Source organism: Eulemur rufifrons, chromosome 18 (genome assembly GCF_041146395.1).
Source record: "Eulemur rufifrons isolate Redbay chromosome 18, OSU_ERuf_1, whole genome shotgun sequence".
Taxonomy (NCBI): Eukaryota; Metazoa; Chordata; class Mammalia; order Primates; family Lemuridae; genus Eulemur; species Eulemur rufifrons.
The window spans coordinates 56,214,309-56,237,519 of NC_091000.1; the positions used below are offsets into that span (position 1 = coordinate 56,214,309).

At 40.6% G+C, this 23,211-nt stretch overlaps 1 protein-coding gene and 1 pseudogene across 1 annotated transcript in view; both read left to right on the forward strand.

Moving 5' to 3' along the window:
• Positions 1–23,211, forward strand: part of LOC138398835 (uncharacterized) — a 363,472-nt gene that overhangs the window by 235,370 nt on the left and 104,891 nt on the right. The gene's annotated exons all lie outside the window — the stretch shown is intronic.
• LOC138399184 (U4 spliceosomal RNA) lies at positions 18,447–18,511 on the forward strand (annotated as a pseudogene).

Here is a 23,211-nt window from a genome sequence, read left to right on the forward strand (position 1 = left end):
TTATAAGCTCTGTAAAACTCACCCGCAGAACAAAGAGAACTGGGCACAAAGATTGTTCTCTTCTTCTACCAGGGCAATTCCTAATTTTCCGGTTTCCTTTGCCTTTTCTTCTTTGATCTCCAAAAAAGGGGGGGGGGGGAGTGTAAGAGTAGGATGCTGTAGTTCAGAAAGGGGACAGCTATTGCTTGTCCAAACAGATTTTTTTTTTCTTCTCTCTGGCAACCTCAATTGCTCTACCTGTTTCTGGCTCACCCACTCCCCCCACTTGCAGGAGATTAAAGGTAAATTAAAGGTACAAATGTCAGGTGGTAACTGTATGTCCACCGGCTCACATAATTCAGAGTAGAGTCATTCAGCCTCTGTCTAAAGTTAGTCCCTCGCCCCTTCTGTGTCACCACCACATCAAGCACAAGTGCAGATGAAAGGGTAGTGTGTCAAGGTGAGAGCCGCCCACTGGGTAATGTTACTCTGTCACTCCCTTTAGGGGACAGATTAGCTGCCAATCAGCATCTCATCGCTGCCATCAGAGTTAGCAGTCCAGGTTCCCAGCTCCACTGGTGATTTGTTTCTGTGCCTCAGCAGTGATGCCAGTTGTCCTAGCAACCCACCGTCTGGCACTTCCCTAGAGGCGAGCGAGGGAGCGGCCATGGAGGAGGGTGGCCTAGAGAGGGCCAGCAGGGAGTTGGCAGTCACCTTGCTCACAGAGGATTTTCCGTTTCCTCTATCCAGGCAAGCCTCCAGGAGGAGGATGGCACTGAGAGTATCATGGCAGTGTCACTTACTGAGCACCGGGGGCCACATGGTCTTTCTGGTACAGATTAGCATCCCGTGGACGGTCACGAGCTGATGAATGGATAGTCCAGGCAGAATGTGGGGAACTGCCGGGCCAGGATGTTAGGCGATCTCGGAACATTTGATGGTATCTGTTTTTCTTGTGAATTGGGTTAATGTGCTGGTTGTTTATCAGCACTGACATTCGGAGTTGGAGACATGAGTAGATGTTTGGGAGGAATCAGAGGTCAGAAGAGGGAGGAGGATGGGGAAACACCACGACAGCCCCTCCTGGCTCCTGTTCACACTGACAGGTCTGGCCTGAAAGCCATCCAGCGTCATGAGAGCTCCCTTGCTGGGCTCTGGAGATTGTTCCCCGTGCCCAGCACTGAAGAGGAGCTCTGCTTACCTTGTAGCTCTTCTCTTCGTCCTGTTATGCCATGCTGAATTGACACTAAATGACTTTTTCTGCCGTTTTCTAACTTGGATCCAAAAAGAACACACAAATCTTGAGGATTATGTCTTAAAGTCCCTAACCAGGTTGACCTTGCAGAGATTAAGTCTGAAATTGGGCAGTCAAGTCAAGTAACATTGGATGCCTTGGGGGCTTTCTCCCATAGCCACGTCATTGTGGAAGACCCTCCAGGGCTGTGGAACCTGCAGCCTTGGGGCCACGTGTGGCCTTCTGGATGCTTGAGTGCAGCATTTGTATCCAAATTTTACAGAGTAAATCCTTTCAGTAAAAGGATTTGTTCTGTGAAGTTTGGATTTGGTCGAGGGGCCGCACTTGGGGATCTGGAGGGCCACATGTGGCCTTGAGACCACAGGTCCCCACCCTTGCCGGGAGTGGATTTGGCTGACATTTTCCCCTGGGAGTGCTTCTGTCTGTGGGCCTGGGGACGTCAAGACCTTTTTCACAAAGAAAGAGACTAAAGGTGTGTCTTTACAAAGAGATGGGGAACAAGGAAACTGATGAGAGGGTGTCCCCCCAGGGCACTGGAGACACAAATGACGTGAAGTATGTGTTATTACCATTCCCTCCATACAGTAATCTCAGTGACTCCTTGTCATTTGCACTGAGTGACCATACTTAAGCTGAGATACCTGCATGGAACTGTGTTCATCATGGAAAAGCCAGTTAGGGTATAACCGAACATTTCTTGCACCCTTTGTATACTCAACAAACATTTGTCCCTTCTTCTTTCTGTAGCTGGAATAAGAATAGATAGTGAGCCGGGCGCGGTGGCTCACGCCTGTAATCCTAGCACTCTGGGAGGCTGAGGCGGGAGGATCGCTCGAGGTCAGGAGTTCGAGACCAACCTGAGCAAGAGCGAGACCCCCATCTCTGCTAAAAAAAATAGAAAGAAATTATCTGGCCAACTAAAAATATATATAGAAAAAATTGGCCAGGCATGGTGGTGCATGCCTGTAGTCTCAGCTACTCAGGAGGCTGAGGCAGTGGGATCGCTTAAGCCCAGGAGTTTGAGGTTGCTGTGAGCTAGGCTGACGCCACGGCACTCACTCTAGCCCGGGCAACAAAGTGAGACTCTGTCTCAAAAAAAGAATAGATAGTGAAGATGTGGGACTCAAGAGAAATAATTTTTGGAAAAAGAGAAACTCCAAGGGTAGTTGTTTGTACTTTCAGAGCATCCTGTGTTTTCCAGATGTTTCTTAAGATAGTAGTCCCCAACCTTTTTGGCACCAGGGACCAGTTTCATGGAAGACAATTTTTCCACAGACCGAGGGTGGGGGGATGGGGTGTTGGAGGGGTGCAGAGCTCAGGCGGTGATGCGTGACCCATTTCCTAACAGGCCACAGACCGGTACCGGGCCATGGCCCCAGGGGTTGGGGACCACAGTCTTAAGAGATAAAATACAGTAAGTCAGTTTTGTTTGATAGTGTGTGCTGTGCCCAGCCTGGTCATTATTTTAAATTGTTGAAAGGTTTAAATGGTAGAAGACACTGTGTGTTCCTGGAACAATAAATGCCTATTAGGTTCGTCTTGATATTGTGGAGAAATAGAGGTTTTTATTTTTTTTAAAGATCATTAAGTAACTCTTAATTCAATACTTAGTGTTAAATATTCATCATTCTTTATGCTATACAGGTAATAAATTTCTCTCATGTGAATAAGAAATACAAGTAATGTGAGTGGCATTAAAGTTAGATGAAAATTCTTCTCTAGGTTGGATGGTTGCTTTTTTAACAGAAATTTGGTAGAGCAGGTGATAGTCCAATTGGGTCTCATGAACTTCATGCTTCATACTGTTCTTTTCACAACCTGTCTAGCATACAGTAAGTAATTGGAAGCATACCTAGAATAGAAAGAACCTATTCTGTTCCCTCCTGAATTTGTCATCGTTGATCTCAGTGGTAGGTATGAATCGAAATATTAACCACTAAGGAGAAGATGGGGATGCCTTGGGCTCAGTCCTGTAGTAGGAGCATCAGGCTAAGAATGGACACCTGGATTCTCGTCCCATTACTGCCCCTTTGAGACCATAAACATGCTACTTTTTTTCCTCAGTGCCTCTGTTTCCTTGTCTTCCAAAGGAAGATAGTTATCACTACCACTTAATGGCATCAGATTTAAAGATATTAGTCTAAATAAGAGGCTTTTTGAATCACATCTGGGTTCAAATCCCAGACCTGCCACTCATTAGCTGTGTGTCCTTGGGGAAATTGCCCAACTTCTCTGAGCCTGATGTACCTAATCTGTAAAATAGGATTGACCATACCTACCCTGAAGGATTATTGAGAGAATTAAATGAGATAAAGTATGTTAAGGTTTTAGCCCAGTGATTGTTCTCTAGTAACTACCATAGCTGTAATGCCGTTATGATGATAAATTTCATAAAACAAAATTTATCGTGATGTGTTGCTGAAATGAACAGGTGAACAGTTGCATCTTGCTAGTCTCTTTGTTGTAAAGACAGTTCCTCTGTAACAGGAATTGTCCTTAACTATCATTGTCATTACAGTGACAGTGAATTCAGTTATGTATTGTTAAGACCTTCTGCTTCTTTGACATGTACATAGTAGAGTAATTATGACAGCAAAGGTGACAACGTTTGTCTGAATTATCCATGTGCTTATGCTGAGGGCCCTTGAAATTTTAGGTGAATTTTTTTAGTATTAGTCAAACTGAAAGGCACAGTGAGTTTGGAAAATATGATAGTCTCATCTGAAAAAAAAAAAAAAAAAAAGTAGGGAGAGTCCCAAAGGCTGAGTAGAACTGAAAAAAAATTTTTTTTGATATAGTTACCATGTCTAATTCTTTAAAGTTGGGAATAGAAAAAAGCCTAAAGATAGATATCTGCATTCTTGTATCTTCTTTCAGTAAATATGTACTGAGCGTGTGTTATAGGATAGGCACCCACAGCAGCTAACGGGGCCTTCAGTCACTTGGGAGAGAGAAGAGAAAATAGGCAACAACTTGCACCAGGGACAGCGCTTTTCTAATGGCACCGACAGGGTGCCATGGATACAAACCAGTGTGGCATCGTCTGGGGTCAGGGAAGCCTTATGTCCTCAGACTTCAGGGATGAATGGATGTTAACCAGAAAACAAAGTCGAGTATCAGTTAGCATATACCGTGTAACAAGCCATCCCAACATTTAATGGCTGAAAGCAACAAACATCTATTATTTCTTATGGATTGTATGGGTCACCTGGGCTATTTTAGTCTGCCCCAGCGTGATTGGGACTGGGAAATCTAGCATGGCCTTACTCACATGGCTGTTGGAAGGCTGGTTGGCCAAGGAGATGTGGGAGCTTTAGTTGGGACAGTTTGTCTCTGTTCCACGCAGCCTTTCCGCCTCCAGGAGGGCTAGCTTCTTCATATTGTAGGCTCAGAGTTCCCAAGAGCAGCAAATCCCAGTGTACAAGTGCTTTTCCACCTTTGCTTGCAAGATGCTTGTTAATTTCCTTTTGACCAAAGCAAATTGCCTAGTAAGTCCAGTTCAAGGGGTGAGGGAACTAGCTCTAGTCACATGGGGGACAACACGGGCAAAGCTCAGAGGTAAGAGAAAACGTGACATGTTGGAAAACTGCAAGTATTTCAGAATGGTTAAGACTAGAGCATGTGAGAAGTCTCATGAAGTATCTTTGCAGTAAGCTCTGTTGAGCAGTTTGGAGTCTTATCTTGAAGACAGGAGAACAGTCAGTCATTGGCAGATTTTAAACAGAATGTTGACATGATCAGTAAGATACACAGAAACGTGGTTAGATGGCAAAAGCCTAAAAGTATTCGTTAACCCCAGGCCATTCAGAGAAGTTTCCAACAGGGATGGCTAGGAGAAGACAAAAGGACTACAGCTGAGAGGTGGTTCAAAACTGACGTGTAATTTTGAAACACTATGAGCAGAGAAGAGGTTGGAAGCCCTCCGAGGTGGAGGAGGAAAGTCAAAGGCTCAGATTATCAGCGCTGTCTGTTTGAAGTCTGGTGGGAGAACTCCCAACATGCTGAGGGAGTTGGCCTTTGCCACCAGTGTTCCTCACATCACTCCTTGTGGGATCCCGCCAGACTCCTGTGTCCTGTGTGGGTTCTAAGTAGACACCTACCGAGGGATCCATTCAAAGACGGTCCTTGAAAGTGTCTTCTCCTTGTACGCAACATTGCAGCGTCCACCCAACTGAAGATTCTTTTCTTTCCAATGTGTTTTTCCTATGGCCTCAAAACAGACAGTGTGTTCCAAGGGCCCTGGGTCTCTCTAAAAAGGCTTCTGTGGCCTTGGAGAGGACCGGTGCTTGCTCATTAATTTCCAGAGCTGACTTTTTAACTAGGCTTTTAAGCATAACTCTTGACAAACACTAAAATAGAAGTGACTGTTTCATTTCACCAAATTCAAGTCACCGAGAGTGAGAACTTGTGGTTTTCACCGGTCCGTTTGGGGGCCAGTTTGTTGTCACTGAAACTGCCTGATATTGGGTCGGAGGAGCCGGGTACTTTTCAGTCCTTGGGGTTACAACTCAAAGGCTGAAAGTGCTATCTTTTACAGATAAAAATGAGGGAGAGGGGCACCTAAATGTGCATTATGCAGATAATAATTTGTCATGTTTTGTTTCTAGTTGTTTCATTAAAAAACAAAATATAGAAGAGTCCTAGCCAAGGTGGTGCAGGCTGCCAGAGATGGCCTTGATTCCTGCTCTCTTTACCTGGAGGGGCACCTTCCCCAAGAAAATAATTGAGAATAAATGGGAGCTGAGGGGCTACAGGTAGACAAAAAGGAAAACTAAAAACCCAGAACCTGATCTTTTGGGGACAGGCAGGCCACTTCTGTAGCTCAGATTCCTACATTTACTCCGCTTGAGGAATCTGTACAGACTGCTATAAAAATCAACTCCTCGTGAGATGAATGGTTGACCGGATCAGCTCTTCATTTTGTGTTCACTGATTGGAGCATTCTGTCAGCATTCAAGTCACCTTGGGGCACTGCTCTGCCGGTCTGGGGCTGGTGGCTTAGCTCTTCCACCTGCCACGTGTTGTCACCAGCACGGCCAAATGAATGGGCTACATTTTCAAAGACAAGAGAGGGTTTGAAAAACTCCAGGGCACAGTGAGAGCCTACAGGCATTTGTTCGCTGCTGAGAAACATCGCAAGCATTTTAGACATTTTTATCAGAGAGTCTTAGTTAAACAATTATGTGGAGCACTGATAAAGATATGTGTGATAGGAGACTTCATAATTTAAAGTGCCCAAATTTGGCGAGCTTTGTACTCATGCGAAATGGAAATGAAAACAAGGCATGTTTTGGAATTCCTGATTCTGCTTATTTGCTTTAATAGCAGATCATTGCACAAACACTGACTCACTGCATTCTATACTGAAAGGAAGATATGGTTTGTTGTGCTCAATCTGGCCTGGCTTCCAGAACGGAGTATAGAACAAGTGCCAGAGGAAGGAATGAGCTCAGCAGTATGGGCGACTGGAGAAATATCCAACTCCATGTTTTTTTCTGTACAAACACATGACCTTACGTGAAATTTCGCAGGAAGTATTTATCGAAACAATATATTTCTCTTTATAAATACTTACTCAGTCTGTTCTGGAGTATATGGAGTATAGAGGAGGAAAATAGAATCTTCTTATTTTTGGAAGTGGGGTGAGGAGGCAGGTGTGCATTTTCTGCCACCTGTGTGTATCATTTCACTGAGTTTGGCGGCTTGTTTTCTTACTCACCTGCACTTCGTGTGTTACCTTAAGCATGGTAACCATGCTGAGCTACCAGGGACGTGGGTATGCGATTAAAGTCAACACCAAGATCAAAACCACCTCCTGTTATTTACTTTTTTAGAAATTTTAATAGTACAGTTAAGCCTGAAAGAGCGGAACTTGTTTCAAAGCTACACTTGATTGCCTCCCCTTGATTAATGCACGGGGCAGTCTTTGCAATCTGAGGTCTGACAGATGGTGTGGAGACTGATGAAGTGATGTTAAGTATTCTGAGTATCTTATAAAGGAAGATGGGCTACCCCAATTCCCGTTATGGTTGCTCTCCCGGCCTTCTTTTACGTAAGCTCTCCGTGTATAGCTGTAAGAGTCTCAGTCTTTCTCTTTCCCCCTCCCACCACACACACATACACACACACACACGCACGCACACACACACACACACACCCCTGGCGTGCTGTACCCAAGGCCGCCCAGCTACAGAGAGGTGGGAAGGCTGCAGTGAGCTTGGCAGCCTTGCATCCCACTGGCTTCTAGTCTCACTCTGTGATCTGGGCGTCAGGGCATAGCCCTGGGCTGTAATTTTCACTTATCTTAATATTAAAGCCCCTCTGATCCAATTTGTCTGCCTCAAATATTACATCCTTCACATATCTAGATTCCTCAAACTCAACTACTCAAGGCAGCAAACTCAGAGATGCCGAGCTCTAGGGCATCTCTGTTTACTTACTCCATCTCAATCATAAATCACTAACCATATTTCAGTTTATGAAACTGAAAATTCAAAATTAGTGTCTGTGATTAAATTATGTCGCCACGGTTGGAAATTATTTAGCAGAAGAGAAGCATTCATTTCCTGATAAAACCCTTTTCAAGTTTTGAGTTGTGATTTTTTTTTTTTTAAATTGCTAGGAGTCTTTCATTTAGAAGGGAGACGGTTGGAATGAGAAAGCAGTGTGAAGCTTGCATAAAACCCTGCGGCAAAAGGTCATGTGTGATGTGGGGAAATTTTCAAAGTAGGCACAGTTTGATTTCATTGGTTTCTGTCTGTCCTTTCAGTGGCTGGTCACTTCCTTCTCCCTTTCTGGTCAAATCGTTCCCCCTCCCGAAGGCCTGGCATCAGTCTATGTATGTGATGGACCCATGCAGAAAAACAATCTTGTAAAGACAGACACATTAAGCTGATAGAGACCTTGACCAGCATAATTGCATTCTGCAAGGGCCAGGGAATAGAAGGATGCAATTTTTTTAATGGTGGAATTTCAGCCTATCTTGGGGGAGATCTTTTGGGTGTCATTTTTCAAACATATCAGAAAGCAAGCAGCTGTCTACCTAATCAAAACATACCCCTTCCTCATTCTGGCATCTCTCCGATAACTTTCTATATAAAATAACTAAATTAATCTTCATAATAATCAAGTAACTTTGCTTGTAAGTTTCAAAGCTATGGTATAGTTCACCAACTTTCTTTTATTTCCCAATTTTTTTATTTGCTAAAATACAAATAAAATTTACTATCTTAGCCATTTTATATTTACAGTTCAGGAGCATTAAATACATTCACACTGATGTGTCACCATCTCCACCAGCAGACCTCTTTTCTTCTTGCAAAATTGAATCTAGACCCATAAAACGCTAACACCCATTCTCTGCTCCCCTAGCCCTTGGCAACTACCCTTCTGCTTTCTGTGTCTATGATTTTGACTACTCTAAGTACCTCCTGTAAGTGGAATCATGCTGTATTTGTCCTTTTGTGACTGGCTTATTTCACTTAGCATAATGTCCTCTAGGTTTATCCATATTGTAGCATGTATCAGAATTTCCTTCCTTTTAAAGGCTGAATAATATTCCATCGTATGTACATACTGAACTTTGCTTGTCCTTCATCCACAAGTGGGCACTTGTGGTTGCTCCCACCTTTTAGTAATTGTGAATAACGCTGCTATGAATATGGGGGTGCAAATATCTCTTTGAGACCCTTGATCAATTTTCTTTTATGTCTTTAACTAGATGCAAGTGCTTGAAGAAGACGTGCACCTACCCTCTTTGCACCTTTTGTCATGGTAGAAGTATAGGTAGACTTTCTGCCTAGCAGTGTTGTCTGAAGCACCCTCTCTGCCAACTTCTCACCCGATGCCTGAAATGCTACTGATAGTAGTTTAGTCCTCAAGCATCAAGCAAAACCTTCAGCTTGTTTTGTATTAAAATGCAAATGATGCTGGGACAGAGGCCACAGATAAGATATTAGCACCTTGCTGTGAATTAGTTTAATCATATCTTATCTTAGAAGCTTTCTTTGCCCCCTTGCCTAGCTCTTTATAGCTTGCTCCCTGTTACAGCTGTTCCTTATTTGTGGTCTTAGATTATTACTGTATCACACAGTATTAAACTTATTTATATTTTGCTTCTCCTGATAGAAGCTTCTTAAGGGCAGGACCCTTATGTTGGTTTTTCAGGTTCTAATAAAACGTCACAACTCTAAATAAACTTCCCATACATCCATCCATGTCTTCATGCATCCATTCATTTGTTCACTCATCAAGCATTTATGGGTACCCATTCTGTGAGTGAATCTTAAAATTCTGCCTTTCTAGAAGGTTTGGGTGGCCAAGAGCCAACTCTTGTCTATTACACAGGTGTAGCAGATTTTAAAAACCAACAAATTCAACTTCCTGTATTTTTAAGTGCAGGGACTTGGTTCAGATGAGTCAATTAACCTCTCAAATAGTTTTCTATCACAAATCTACCCAGTTTTTTCCTGCTTGCATTCCGAAGAAGCGTCAATCTAAATTTATGCTCTTCTGTTCAAAAGTAAGATGATGATTCTATGTACAAGGGCTGTCCAGAAATTATCCAACCATTGTTAATATAACGAGAATGTAGTACATGGCTGGATTCTTTCTGGAAAGCCCTCATATATTCTCAAGGAGCACTGAAAACTTCTCTGGTTGTTCTAAAATCTCTGCATTTCCAAGATCAAGGATATACATTTTATAAATGCTTGTATTAGCTTAGCACATTGTTAACAGCAGTCCCCTGAGAATGGAGAGTGACTTTCCAGTCCTTTGATTAATGTGCTTTGCAATGGTTTATAACTGTGTGCTTCAGTATGTACCAGCGACTCAGCCCAGGGATAGCTACACTCGCTTACTGGTTCCCGTGACTGTTCATTAATCCCACGTTGGCTTCTTCATAAACAAGTTACTGCAGTAAGAGTTTGATGGTACTTCCCTTTATACGGTAATAACCAGTCCTAAACTAAATTATTACTTGAGGCTCTGGCCTCAGATTTTATTAGTTCTATGTTACTATTAAGGCTAACAGGACACAAATTATTGTTCTGTTTTTTACTGTTATGCCACTGTTATTCCTATGATTGTTGCTGCAGTTCCCTATTTAATAGGTGTATAGAGTTACAAAATATTCAGTGGTCACTAGACAGAAACAGAAAATGAATGTCTTTACCAAGAGCATATCCATGTTTTATAGAGAACAGGAAAAATAGGAATAAATGAAATCTTCAGACCATCTTCCAGTCTTCTTTTGGGTAGTAGTTCCACTTCTTCCTCCACTAAAATTTTGGACAAGGTTGTTAACGGGCAGTAAAGTTTAAAATGAACTGTTTTAAGTTTTCCTCTCTGGCTTTCTTGTATTCCTACATTAATGCAATAGAATTAAAGTCTACAGGACTTTACACTCTGGGAGGCTGAGGCAGGAGGATTGCTTCAGCTCAGAAGTTCGAGACCAGCTTGAGCAAGAGCAAGACCCCATCTCTACTAAAAATAGAAAAATTACCTGGGCATCATGGCACACACCTGTAGTCCCAGCTACTGGGGAGGCTGAGGCAGGAGTGTCTCTTGAGCCCAGGAGTTTGAGGTTACAGTGAGCTACAATGATGCCACTGCACTCTACCCAGGGCCGAAGAGCAAGACTCTGTCTCCAAAAAAAAGGCTACAGGAATGATAATAGCAATGTGGCTGAATAATGAACTATACTAAATAGCTATAGTGAATTTATGTCCTTAAAAAGGGAGAATTGGAAACAGATGGCTTTTTATTAAAAATACTTCCTGTAACCAATTTCAAGGTGAAATTGTTAGTTTAGGGAAGATGAAAGATACAGTCTTTAAAAATACTGTTACTGGGATTCCCATTCTTCTACACTGCCCCTTCCCACCCCAAGGACCACCGCCCACCCCTCCCTCCTTTTCATGGAAAGCAGGGAGGACATTAAAATCTGACATTGGCGACTGGACCACGCATCCCTCTGGTTTGTTGATGGGGGAACACATCTCCATTGTAGAGTAACCATGATTCATGCTAATGCCTGGTCATGCTGCTGCATTATCTTCATAAATAATTTGCATCATGGGGTGTTTCTGCATAACTTCTGCATTTTGATGTTATTTTTAGCTAGGATTTGTTAAACAATAACAATTTTTAAAATAGACTAATCAAGAAACCTCCTCCAGAGTCAAGGAAACAAGTGCTAGCGATATGTAGGGGTCTGTCTCCTCCCTGCCCGGGGCATTTTCCTTTGCTGTTGTTTTTGCTACTTTGTGACTTTAGCTCTTTGGAATTTCCATTCCTTTTTTTCCCTTATGCATCAGGATGTGGCTGTTGAAGTCATTTATGTTAAGAGAGGGTGCACCACACTCACGTAAAGCAAGTGCTGGCTTTTGTGTAAGGCACTGTTCTGCTCTTGACAAGGAGAACACTGTTGGAAACTTGAATTATGAGATAGAAAAAGTATTAATTTTTTTCATTGAAAAAATTAGTCTTTTACATAAAGTCTTGTAATAGCTTGAAGGGGAATTAAGGAAATACAAACTAGGAATATAAAAAAATCCGACACATTGTTGTCATCTACCCTCCCATAGATGTTCACCACTGTTGGCATTTGAGTGTGTTTTTTCCAGAACATTTTCTATAAATACATATACAAATAAATACACCTAGCTTTACAAAAATGGAATTGTGCTTGATATATTTTTTCTGAACCTTCTTTTCTCACATTGCAATATGTTGTGAACATCTTTCCGTGTTAACAAATACAGATCTTTAAAATATTTTGGTGGTTACTGAGTTTCCAGTGTATGAATATAAGAGTGAAAGTTCTTTGATTTGATCAATTGTATGTGCCCTCTCTCTTCCTATTTTAAAAAAAAATTTCTGCTGTTACCTATTGCTCCGTCCTCAGCATGGTCAGATGAAAATCTTGAAGAAGAAATCTAGAACTCTACTGGATGGAGAGTTATCCTCTTGGGATTCCTTCTCTCATTCAGGACTTTTGAGAAATAATTACTCTTCCATCTTGGCTTCCTTGAAATAGTTCACTGTACCTTTTCCCAGAAATCGTATTAATACTTTCCCTTACAGTTCTTGTGTCTTCTGTTTACCTTCCCTCAAAGCTGATGACTCATGACCTCAGCTGTAGTGGGCCTCTCTCTCTCATGCCTTTGTGTGGCCTGGACTTAGCGGAGACACTTCCTGGTACATAATTTTGATTCCATCATGACCTTTCCCAGTGGTCCGAAGTGACTCCGAAGTCACTGTGTCAAAAACAATTCCCCACTAGTCCTTCTAACCCTGGCTGGGAGTCATCTCAATGGTATCTTCCCTGATTAATTTCACTTGGCTCTAGCCTGTATCTGGAAGAACATCTGTGCAGGAAACCCCAAACAGCTGACAGTGGAGTGGTTTTTTTTCTTTTTAAGAAAAAAAGAATAGTTTTAGGTTTGCAGAAAAATTGATTGACAAGTACTGAGAATTCCTATATTCCTAGCCTCTACCCTCCTCCCACATACAGTGTCCCCTATTATAATATTAATATGTTGCACGGTACGTTTGTTACAATTGATGAACTAATATACATCATTATTAACCAAAGTCCATAGTTTAGTGTTCATTATTTGTCTCATACATCCTATGGGTTTTGACAAATGTGTGACTAAGTCTATCATTACTGTATCTTGCAGAATAGTTTCACTGCCCTAAAAATCCTCTGTGCCCTGCTTATTCATCTCTCCCTCCCTCCCCACCCCACAACCCTAGATCCTTTTACTGTCTTTATAGATTTGCCTTTTTCAGAATCTCTTATAGTTGGAATCCCACAGTATGTAGCCCTTTCAGATTGGCTTCTTCTACTTGGCAATATGCATTTAAGTTTCCTCTATGTCTTTTCATGGCGTGATAGTTCATTTCTTTTTAATGCTAAATAATATTCCATTATATAGATGTACCACAGTTTATTTGCCCATTCACCATGTTTTGGCAGTTATGAATAAAGCTGCTGTAAACATTTGAGTGCAGGTTTTTGTGTGAACATAACTTTTCAGCTTATTTGGGTAAATGCCAAGGAGCAAGATTGCTGGATTGCGTGAGAGTATGTTTAGTTTCGTAGGAAACTGCCAAACTGTATTCCCAAGTGACTATCCCATTTGCATTCCCACTGCAGTGAATGAAAGTTCCTGTTGCTCCACATCTTCACCAGCATTTGGTATTGGCAGTGTTTTGGATTTTGGCCATTTTCATAGGTGTATAGTAGGATCTCATTGTTGTTTTAATTTGCAATTCTCTAATAACGTATGATGTGGAGCATCTTTTCATATGATTATTTGCTTTGATTATTTGATTATTTCATATGATTATTCATATGATTATATTGTATATCTTTTGTGGGGAGGTGTGTATTTGGATCTTTTGTCCATTTTTTAATTGGGTTGTTTGTTTTCTAATAGTGCTGTTTTCTTCAGCTCTGTTGTTTCTATTATTTCTTTTTTGCATCATGGTGGTTCTTACTAGTTAGATTGTGTGCTACTTGAAAGGATGTTCTTTTTCCTTAGTACCCCCTTCTGTCTCCTTGAGCATTCTCCACACCTTAGATCCTCAATAATTGTAGTCTTCCTAACCCAGTGCCCAGCACATGTTTTCCTGACCTCAAGTTCATAGATCTTCTCCCAGTCCCTCTGACTGCCTCTTTCCATACATAGCAGTGGTGGTCACTGCTGAGTCCTCCTCAATGTGAGCTTATCTACCTCTTTCAGTATCTAAGCTGCTTAATGTTATAATACCCAAGCTCTAAGAATGTGGAAGGCAGTGGTTTGCATAATATATTATAGATCACAGCTTTTAGGTTTCTTTTCTGAATCTGAACTGGTGGCAAGATTAAGAAATCCCTTGGTTCATTTGCATTAATTTCTAAGTTTTATTCTCTGCTATAATAATTTAATAGCATATTTGAAACATGTGGTTTCTGATACCTGTTTAGTTTTACCTCCTGAATACAAAGGTTGTCTTAACCTCGTTTTGGTGACCTTCTGAAAGCACTAAGACTTTGGCAATAAGAGAGATGGGAAGTATGTGCCAATCTATATATAAGATTATTACTAGGAATTATGCATACTGTGTAGCAATAATAATCAACATGGGAAGAAATCAATACAGATTAGGTAAATTCTACATTATAGATAATGCAGAGCTTCCCAAGCCAGTGTGTTATAAAAAGGGCTACAAGTATATCAAGGTATTGATCGCCTCAGCCCTCAGGCAGCCTTGACCCCTGAGGCTGCAGAGCCCCTGGCAGGGGACCTGACCATTTATGCCAGTGTGTTGCTACTCAGGTGTAATTTTCTATGTTGGCTGTGCCTTTAGAGAGAGCGATCACAAACCTAGAGCACACACTGACATAATATGGAGTGAGGGAAACATGAATTTGGAAATCAGAAGAATCTAGTTCCTTGTCACCTCTCTGATGGCAGGGATTTGGTCTGCTTAGCTTACTGCTCTATCCCTGTGCCAGAATCAGTACATGACACATAGTAAGCTCTCAGTAAATAGTGATTGATTTAATTCATGAAACATACCTGAATTTGAGCAGGTTACTTAACCCTCTCTGTGCCTCAGTTTCCAGAATTGGGAATATAGTTTATTCCTATACAGCAGATAGAAATTTACATATAGACAGTAGGGCTGTCGTGACCTAAAAGTGACACAGTGCACAACCTGTAGCACCGTGCCAGGTACAAAGAGTAGGGGATCCATTTGGTTCTTTGTTACCCTGTCTCATTTGAATTATTTTTAAGTACAGATGATGGTGATGATGATAAAAGTGATAAAATTTGCATACAGTTCCAAGGTTTATTGCCTCAGAGCCATTCTTAGATAATTAAGTCTTTTAACTCCGTCTACATAAATGGTGAAACTGATGCTGACAAACGTTAAATGATTATGTAAGGAACCAGAACTTGAAACCAGACAGTTTGATTTTCTGACTTCTGATCTCAAGGACTTTCACCCACACCAAATGTAATACAGTTTTACCAAGACTTGCTTTAAAGACTAGATCACTTTCAGTTAGCATGTTGTTTGAATGCAGATGATGGCAATAAAGGAAATTTAATAATGCTTAAATGAGGTAAACATTCCTAAACCTTTCTAAAAATATAGCCGACTAAAAGTAGGTTTCAGCTAAACCCTAGTCAGAATCTTTAAATTCTAAATCTTGAACTTCTGAATCAGTAATCGCGTTTTAACGTGAATTAATGTCTGTAACATTTTCAGAAGATAAAATGATAAGCGTATAAACCTACCTGCTATTATAAAACTCAGTGTGGTAGAATGAGACGAGAATAGATGTACTATATGAACAAGAGGAATATGAAGAGGCAGGTTTATGTAGAGACTTAAAATACATTTGACGCCATCCTTTTGACAGGAAGGAATGTCTTTAAAATCTCACACCAGTGAGAGAGAAAAAACAATCAGCAATATCTCTTCTTTTTTTACCCTTTTCATTTGAATGCTCAGTCACTTGGTCTAAACTAGAGTGGTTTTGATTCACAAATGAGTTTTCAGAAACTTCCATCCTGCTGTTTCTTTTTTTTTTTAAAGAAAGATTTATTTTTTCCTCTGAAGACTGACACACAAATCATTAAGACATGAGATGGACAATTCTAAATCTTCCCATTTTCCCAACTGATTTTAATCTTACACTGTCTACAACATCTGAAAAGGTTTACTTTCTCCTAAGACATCATTGATTAGTAGTTATGGATTCTGCACTCTATTTGTAATCTGGACATCACAGATTCATCCCTGCATTTATTAATTCTCCAAATATTTATCGAATGCCAACCATGCACCCTGCACCAGGGCAAGGAAACATAATCCTTGATCTCAAAATGCTCACAGTCTTCACTGTGGTTAAGACTTGATGTGGTGCTTAGTTTACCTAGCATCTTGTTTCTTTCCCACAGAATTCCAAATCTTCTCTCCGTGGATATAATTGAATGTTGTTTGCAGAGTTTTTCTTGCTATAGTAAGCATCCATCTTGCTCATTGGCTACATTTCACCCTCATGAGTTATTTAAAAAAAAACAAAAAGGAAAGGGAATCTAAGAGTGGCTTGACATTTGGTCCCCTACATGGACTGCTCTACTGATGCTGCAAGAGAGACAGTGCTCAGAATATTTTCTATACATAGAAGAAATATCTCTCTGGAATCTTATAAAGACAAAGATAGAAACAGAAAGAGAATGACCTTTTAACCTTTTAAACAACCATGTTTCTGTTTAGTTTGTTCCTGTTCGCCTTGAGAAGGTGAGGGGGGAAAGAGAGAGAACTTTAATTACAAACTCCACGTTTCTTTCAGCCGCACTATTTTCAATCCTATATAATTTGTACAGCTGAAATGGCAAATATTTGCTTTTAATAATTGTGACGAGAAGGTATCCCCATTTAATGCTTAGAAAAGATTGACTTCAATTTAAACAAAAGGAAAATTCTCAAGGGCCTAATGATTCATGATTTATAATTATCAAGGAGCTGCCATTTTGTTCTCCACAGCATTGGCCCTTGAAGGCGTCTTCTCTTCTTTTAGCCCTTGTCCTGTCACCCTTTGTGTCCCTTTTAGCCCCGTGGGTCAGCTTAGCTCACAGAGGGCCACTAAAGTGGGGCTGAGAGGAGGTTAGGATGGGGATTCGGGGGGCTGGATTTCTGGAAGGGCCTCTCTATGATGCTGAGGAACCAGGTTGGCTGCATCCCTCACCTGGAACATCCATTCCCAAGATTGGACTTTGATCCCTGTTGCTGGAGCAGCCTGGTCAGCATTTCTGCAAGGTCCCAGGGAAAGCTATTTATTGAGCATTTAATATGGAGCTGGTAAGTTTTGTGTCATTTTTTTTTATGAAGTGTTAAGGAATCTTGGTAAACTCTTAGCATCTCCATGTTGCAGATAAGAGAGGTTCGTTGGGACGGAAGGTAGTCAGCTCAGAGTTACTCTGCTAACAGTAAACATGCTGGCTTTGAACCTGAGTCCCTCTGGGTAATAAACCCATGCCTTCTCTACCACAGCACATTCCTTCCCTTGAGTCAGAGAGCACTAGATGGGAAGGGCCACATTGTCACTGGCAGATGAAACCGTTTCACCTTCCACCCTTCCATTCCCTAAGAGCCTGTGCATGTGTATAAAACACTGTTGCATCAGTGATGGTTCCAGCCTTTGCCTGCTTGACTCCAAACATACAAAAAAGAGGAGGATTAAGCAGATCATTGATACATTACTTACCTCCAAGTGTTTGCTCTCACGTAGGGGAACAGTTCCTCAAGGACTGATTTTTTTTTTTTTTCTTTTGCTTCTGTTTCCTGTATTTAGGCATTGTATAGCTATAGCAATAATCGCCCACAGATACAAATACTGTATGATCCATTGCCTTTACTTGGTGGTTTACAAATACTTTTAGTCTCAACTCCTTTTTCAGACACAATCTTACGTGAAACCTCAATATATAAAACTGATAAAGGAAAATTTTGTTAGCATAATGTGTGTTAGATTTCAATGTGTAATGCTGACTTATGAAATCAAGAAAAAAAGAACAATGAGGCTTTGTGATGAACACAGAAATTTGAAATCAGTGTTATGGATGACAGCTGCAGTCTTCTCTAACGTCAGTTTCTAATTTATTTCCTTTTGTTGTTGGGTTTTTGTTTTAATGTTGTTGCACAATATTGAGAAAATCTTGGTTCTCTAAAATAAGGAGCTGCAAATAATAACAGGGTGGGTTTGGTTTTTTTTTAAGCAGTTACCTTGCAAGCTCAGGATATTTTTTCACTTAAACTTATCCACTTAAAACTTACTCACTTAAAACAAAAGGAAGAAGAGAGACGGCTTGTTTCAAAGTTGAAATCGCTAATAATACGAAACAATTTGCATTTTTTATTTGGTAAGCCGGCAGTTTGGAGAACCAATGATAGCTTCTTCTCATCTAAATCTTCTCTTAGAGGCAGAAAACACTTTTCAAATTATAACATTAATGAGATGTTCATTGATATCTTTAAAAAAAAAAAAGGAAAGAAGCTCATAAGCCTGAGGGCCTATCTCTGTCTGTTCAATTTCAGAAGGAACAAATTTACTTAGTTTTGCCTGGTGAGTCTAGTCTTGGACTTTGGATTTCATCCCTGACATTTGACAACTATAAGTATGGTATCTCTGACAGTATTTCATAGCTTTGCACAGTGGCAGTATTGTAGCCAGTGAGGTTTATCCAAGGCACAATTATTGCTAATCGACTGTTCAATGCTAATATATCAATTTTCCTGCACCATTTTGTGCCACACATTTAGTTATTACTGTATACCAAAGTCCAAGACAAGAACTCAGGCTGTTTTGTCCGGCCTTAGCCAGTAATTGACTATGATGTGCTCATGCCATGCTAGGGTGCTCACTTGTGAGCGAGTAGACAAGGGGAAAACTAAAGTTTGTATTTTTTTCTAAAAAAATGAGGGTAGAGCTACAGCCTTTATAATTAAAGAATGTTAAATATATGCATTGAGATGACAGGATACCTTTACTTTGAGACCTGCACACACCTGGCAGTATGCATTGGCCCACTACTCTTCTCCCTTGTGTCAGAACGGAAGTTAATTTGATTACAAGGGTAACTAAGAATGTAACTTCTGGACAACTCTGCTATCTCCTTTAACCCTCACAACAACAAACAAATCAGTAATAAAGATTGATGCTATAGAGACTTACTATCAAAATGGAATTAAGGAAACCCTTTATGCAAGTGAGAATACTTTAGCATGATCTCCTCTAGAGATGTTGAAAGTACAGTGGTTTGGACGCCCAGATGCAAATCTGGTGTAGGCTTTCCTCTTGTGCCTTTGTCTAGTTCAGTGGTTTTCAAATTTCAGTGTACATGATAATTATGGCTCAGGGTAGTATAAACAAAAACTTCGTATAATTTGCCCTTGATGGGCAATTTAGGGGGCTTTTATTCATTGAACAAATACTTACTGAGTACCTTCTCTGTGCTAGGAATTTTATAGGTGCTGGAATTGGATCAGGGGTGAAGAGAAGTCAGTTAATGGGTGGTACAAAAATACAGTTATACAGAAGGAATAGTTGCTAGTATTCAGTACAGTAGGTAAATTATAGTTAACAATAATTTATTGTATATTTCGAAATAGCTAGAAGAGAAAAATTGGAATGTTCCCAACACAAGGAAAAGATAAATGTTTGAGGTGATGGATATCCCAGTTACCCTGATTTGATCATTACCCATAGTCTACAGATATCAAAAGATCACTTGTACCCCAAAAATATGTTCGACTCTGATATATCAATAAAATAAGTAAATAAGTAACAAAAGAGCAGCTTCATTCTAGCGCAGGAGACCAGCATTAAACTAACAAGGACTACACGGTGTAATGTCAGCTGTGATGAATGCCCTCAAGAAAAAGTAAGAGAAGGATTATCAGAGTGGTGGGGAAGGAGGGGCAGCCGCTCACGCAGACAAGGGGATGGGCAGAGACCTGAATGAGGGGAACTCATGGTGAGATTTGTTGTAGATGCATTCTAGGTAGGGACAGGATTGTGTCCAGATGTGAAAAAGGACTCAGAGGCCAGTGTGTGGAGCAGGGCAAAGGAAGGAGGCTGGCAGGGAGTCGGGGAGGAGGCCACATAATTGGGGTAGATCATATGGGGCCATCAAAGCCCTGGCAAGGACCAGGACTAGGGTGTTCACCATAAATCTGAATGGAAGCATTGAAAGGTTTGAGTAGGAAGAGTATTAGGATCTGATTTGCACCATAAAATCCCAAGGACAATTTTGATGCCACACACTCTGCATTGGGTGGGAACTTTATTTAGACTCTAACTCCTGCCTTAAGTGCTATTCTACTATGTGACACATTGAGTGCTTTTTTAAAATTACGGTTACTAAATTCAATTTCAAAAATAAAGTGCAAATGCTTCAAAGCCCATTGGTAGAATCTTCAGGGGTTTTAAATAAGTATAAAAGCTACATGATTCAATAACGATTAAATTCTAAATCCTATATAAAGTTTCTAATACACTAGCGTTTTATTTTTTTACTTTTTAATTTTTTTTCTTGTAGAGATGGGGTGGTCTTGCTGTGTTGCCCAAGCTGGTCTCAAACTGCTGGCCTCAAGCGATCCTCCCACCTCATCAGCCTCCCAAAGTGCTGGGATTATAGGTGTGAGCCACATGCCATGCCTCTAACATTTTAATAATGATTCCTAAATTCTAACTCCTGGCTTCTAATGATAAGTGCCATCATCAGAAAGAAGTATCTTCTTTAGGTTAAGAGTAAGGGGACCCTCTTTCAGGAAAATAGCACTAGTGATTCTAAAGAATAGTTAATGTTGTAGCTGGGTTCAAAATCACTTTTTTTTTTTTTTAAAGATTTTGCTTATCTTCTCTGTCATTAAGCTTGGCTTCCATACAAGAGGCACATTTCTGTAGCTTCCTCCAGTTACATTAGGCTAGTTCCTGTAATTTATTAACCACAGGTGCTCAGCAAACTTCACAAAATGTGGTCTGATCCCCTACTCCCATAATAAATGTTTAAGATGACTTGCTTGTTGTTATGACACCAAAAGGATATATTTTTTACTGAAATGAAACAATAGCACGCAAAGGATATTTTAGGTTTTTATAAGATTCTTTTACGAGGAAAAAACAACTTTTAGATTAAACTGTCTAAAACCCTTTGAAAATGGAAATCATTTATTTTATGCAAATAATTAAAGCTAAATAGAAGATCCAGAAGACCCACCTGCGTAGTGTATGTAAAATACAGTTTTCTTGGCTTCGCTCCCAGGAATTCTGATTCAGAAATCTAGGGTTGGGTAGACTTTTAATTTTAAGAAGTACCCCAAGTAGATTGACATGGGGAATGTGAATAGTAATAAGTACTCCAAATGACAGCTGTGGGAAACCATATTTGAGAAACACTGCTGAATTCCCGAAGGAACTTTATGTTATAGAAAATATTAAACACCATCCAAAAGTAGAAAGATGGTAAATGAACTCCCATGTCCCCATCACCCACTTCAACAGCCGTCAATATTGTGTCCACCCCACCCCTGAACTCAGATGATTTGGAAGCAAATTCCAAACAGCATACCCTGTGTAAATATTTTAGTATTTACATAAGTGACTCGGATTCTTTTTCTTATACAAAACTACGATATCACCATCACACCAAAAAGTTCATTAACAATAATTCCTTAATGTAATTAAATATCCCACCAGTGTTCATATTTCCCTAATTGACTTATGAATAACTTTGTTTTATGTTTTGGGGTTTTTTGAATAGTATTTGAACCAGGATCCAAATAACACTTATTTCTGTCTCTTAAGCCTCTTTAAAGCTGTTTAGTACCATCTCCATCATTTTTTTTTTTTTTAAGACAGTCTTGCTCTGTCTGTCTCCCTGGCTAGAGTGCAGTGGTGTCATCATAGCTCACAGCAACCTCAAACTCCTGGGCTCTGTTGATCCTCCTGCCTCAGCCTCCTGAGTAGCTGGGACTGCAGGCACGTGCTACCATGCCCCGATAATTTTTTCTATTTTTAGTAGAGATGGCGGTCTCACTGTTGCTCTGGCTGGTCTCAAACTCCTTACCAGAAGCCATCCTCCAGCCTCAGCCTCCCAAAGTGCTAGGATTATAGGCATGAGCCACTGTGCCTGGCTCCATCATTTTTTATCATGCAAATTTTTTCTGTTGAGAAACCAGACCGTTTGTCGGGTAGAATTTCCTGCTGTCTGGACTTTGATGATTGCATCCATGTGGTGTTGCTAAGCATGTTCCAATATCTCCTGCGTTTGGGGGAAATTGCTAGGAAGTTCTAGAGGCATTTTTTCATTCATTTTTTTTTATTTCAAAATATTAATTAAGAGGGGCCGGGCACGGTGGCTCACGCCTATAATCCTAGCACTCTGGGAGGCCGAGGCGGGTGGATCGCTCGAGGTCAGGAGTTCGAGACCAGCCTGAGCAAGAGCGAGACCCCGTCTCTACTAAAAATAGAAATTATCTGGCCGACTAAAATATATATAGAGAAAAAAATTAGCCGGGCATGGTGGCGCATGCCTGTAGTCCCAGCTACTCGGGAGGCTGAGGCAGTAGGATCGCTTGAGCCCAGGAGTTTGAGGTTGCTGTGAGCTAGGCTGATGCCATGGCACTCACTCTAGCCCTGGCAACAGAGTGAGACTCTGTCTCAAAAAAAAAAAAAATATATTAATTAAGGGGGTACAATTGTTTTTGTTACATGGATCTTGTGTAATGCAGAGTTTTTTGTGTGCCCATCACCAGAATAGTGTCCCTTGTACACAATACATAAGTTTTTACCCACACTGCTTCCCACCCTCCCTCCTTCTTGGTTTCTCATGTCCTTGACATCGTTGTGTGCCTGTGTATACCTATTGTTTAGCTCTCACTTTTATTAGTGAGAACATACGGTGTTTGGTTTTCCATTCCTGAGATACTTCACTTAGGATAATGGTCTCTAGTTCCATTCAAGTTGCTGCAAATGACATTATTGCATTCCTTTTTATGGCTGAGTAATACTCCATGGTATATATATATATATATATATGTGTGCGCGCGCGCGCGTATACACCACATTTTCTTTATCCACTCATGAAGGGCACTGAGATTGATTCTACGTATTTGCAATTGTGAATTGTGCTGTGATAAACATGCTAGTGCAAGTGTCTTTTTGATAAAGTGATTTCATTTCCTTTGAGGCATTGTTTTGTTTTGTTTTGCTTGCTTTGCTTTGCCTGACTAATTCATAGTTGGTGTTGTGTTGTGTATTTCCTCCAGGAGGTAATAGTTAGTGGTATCTCCTTTTGCAATGAGATCTTTGTCTAAATTCATAAATTTATTAGGGATTGCACAATGGCGGTAATCTATTACTCTTTGTTCATTTATTAGCAGGCACCATTGTTGGTGAAGAGAAA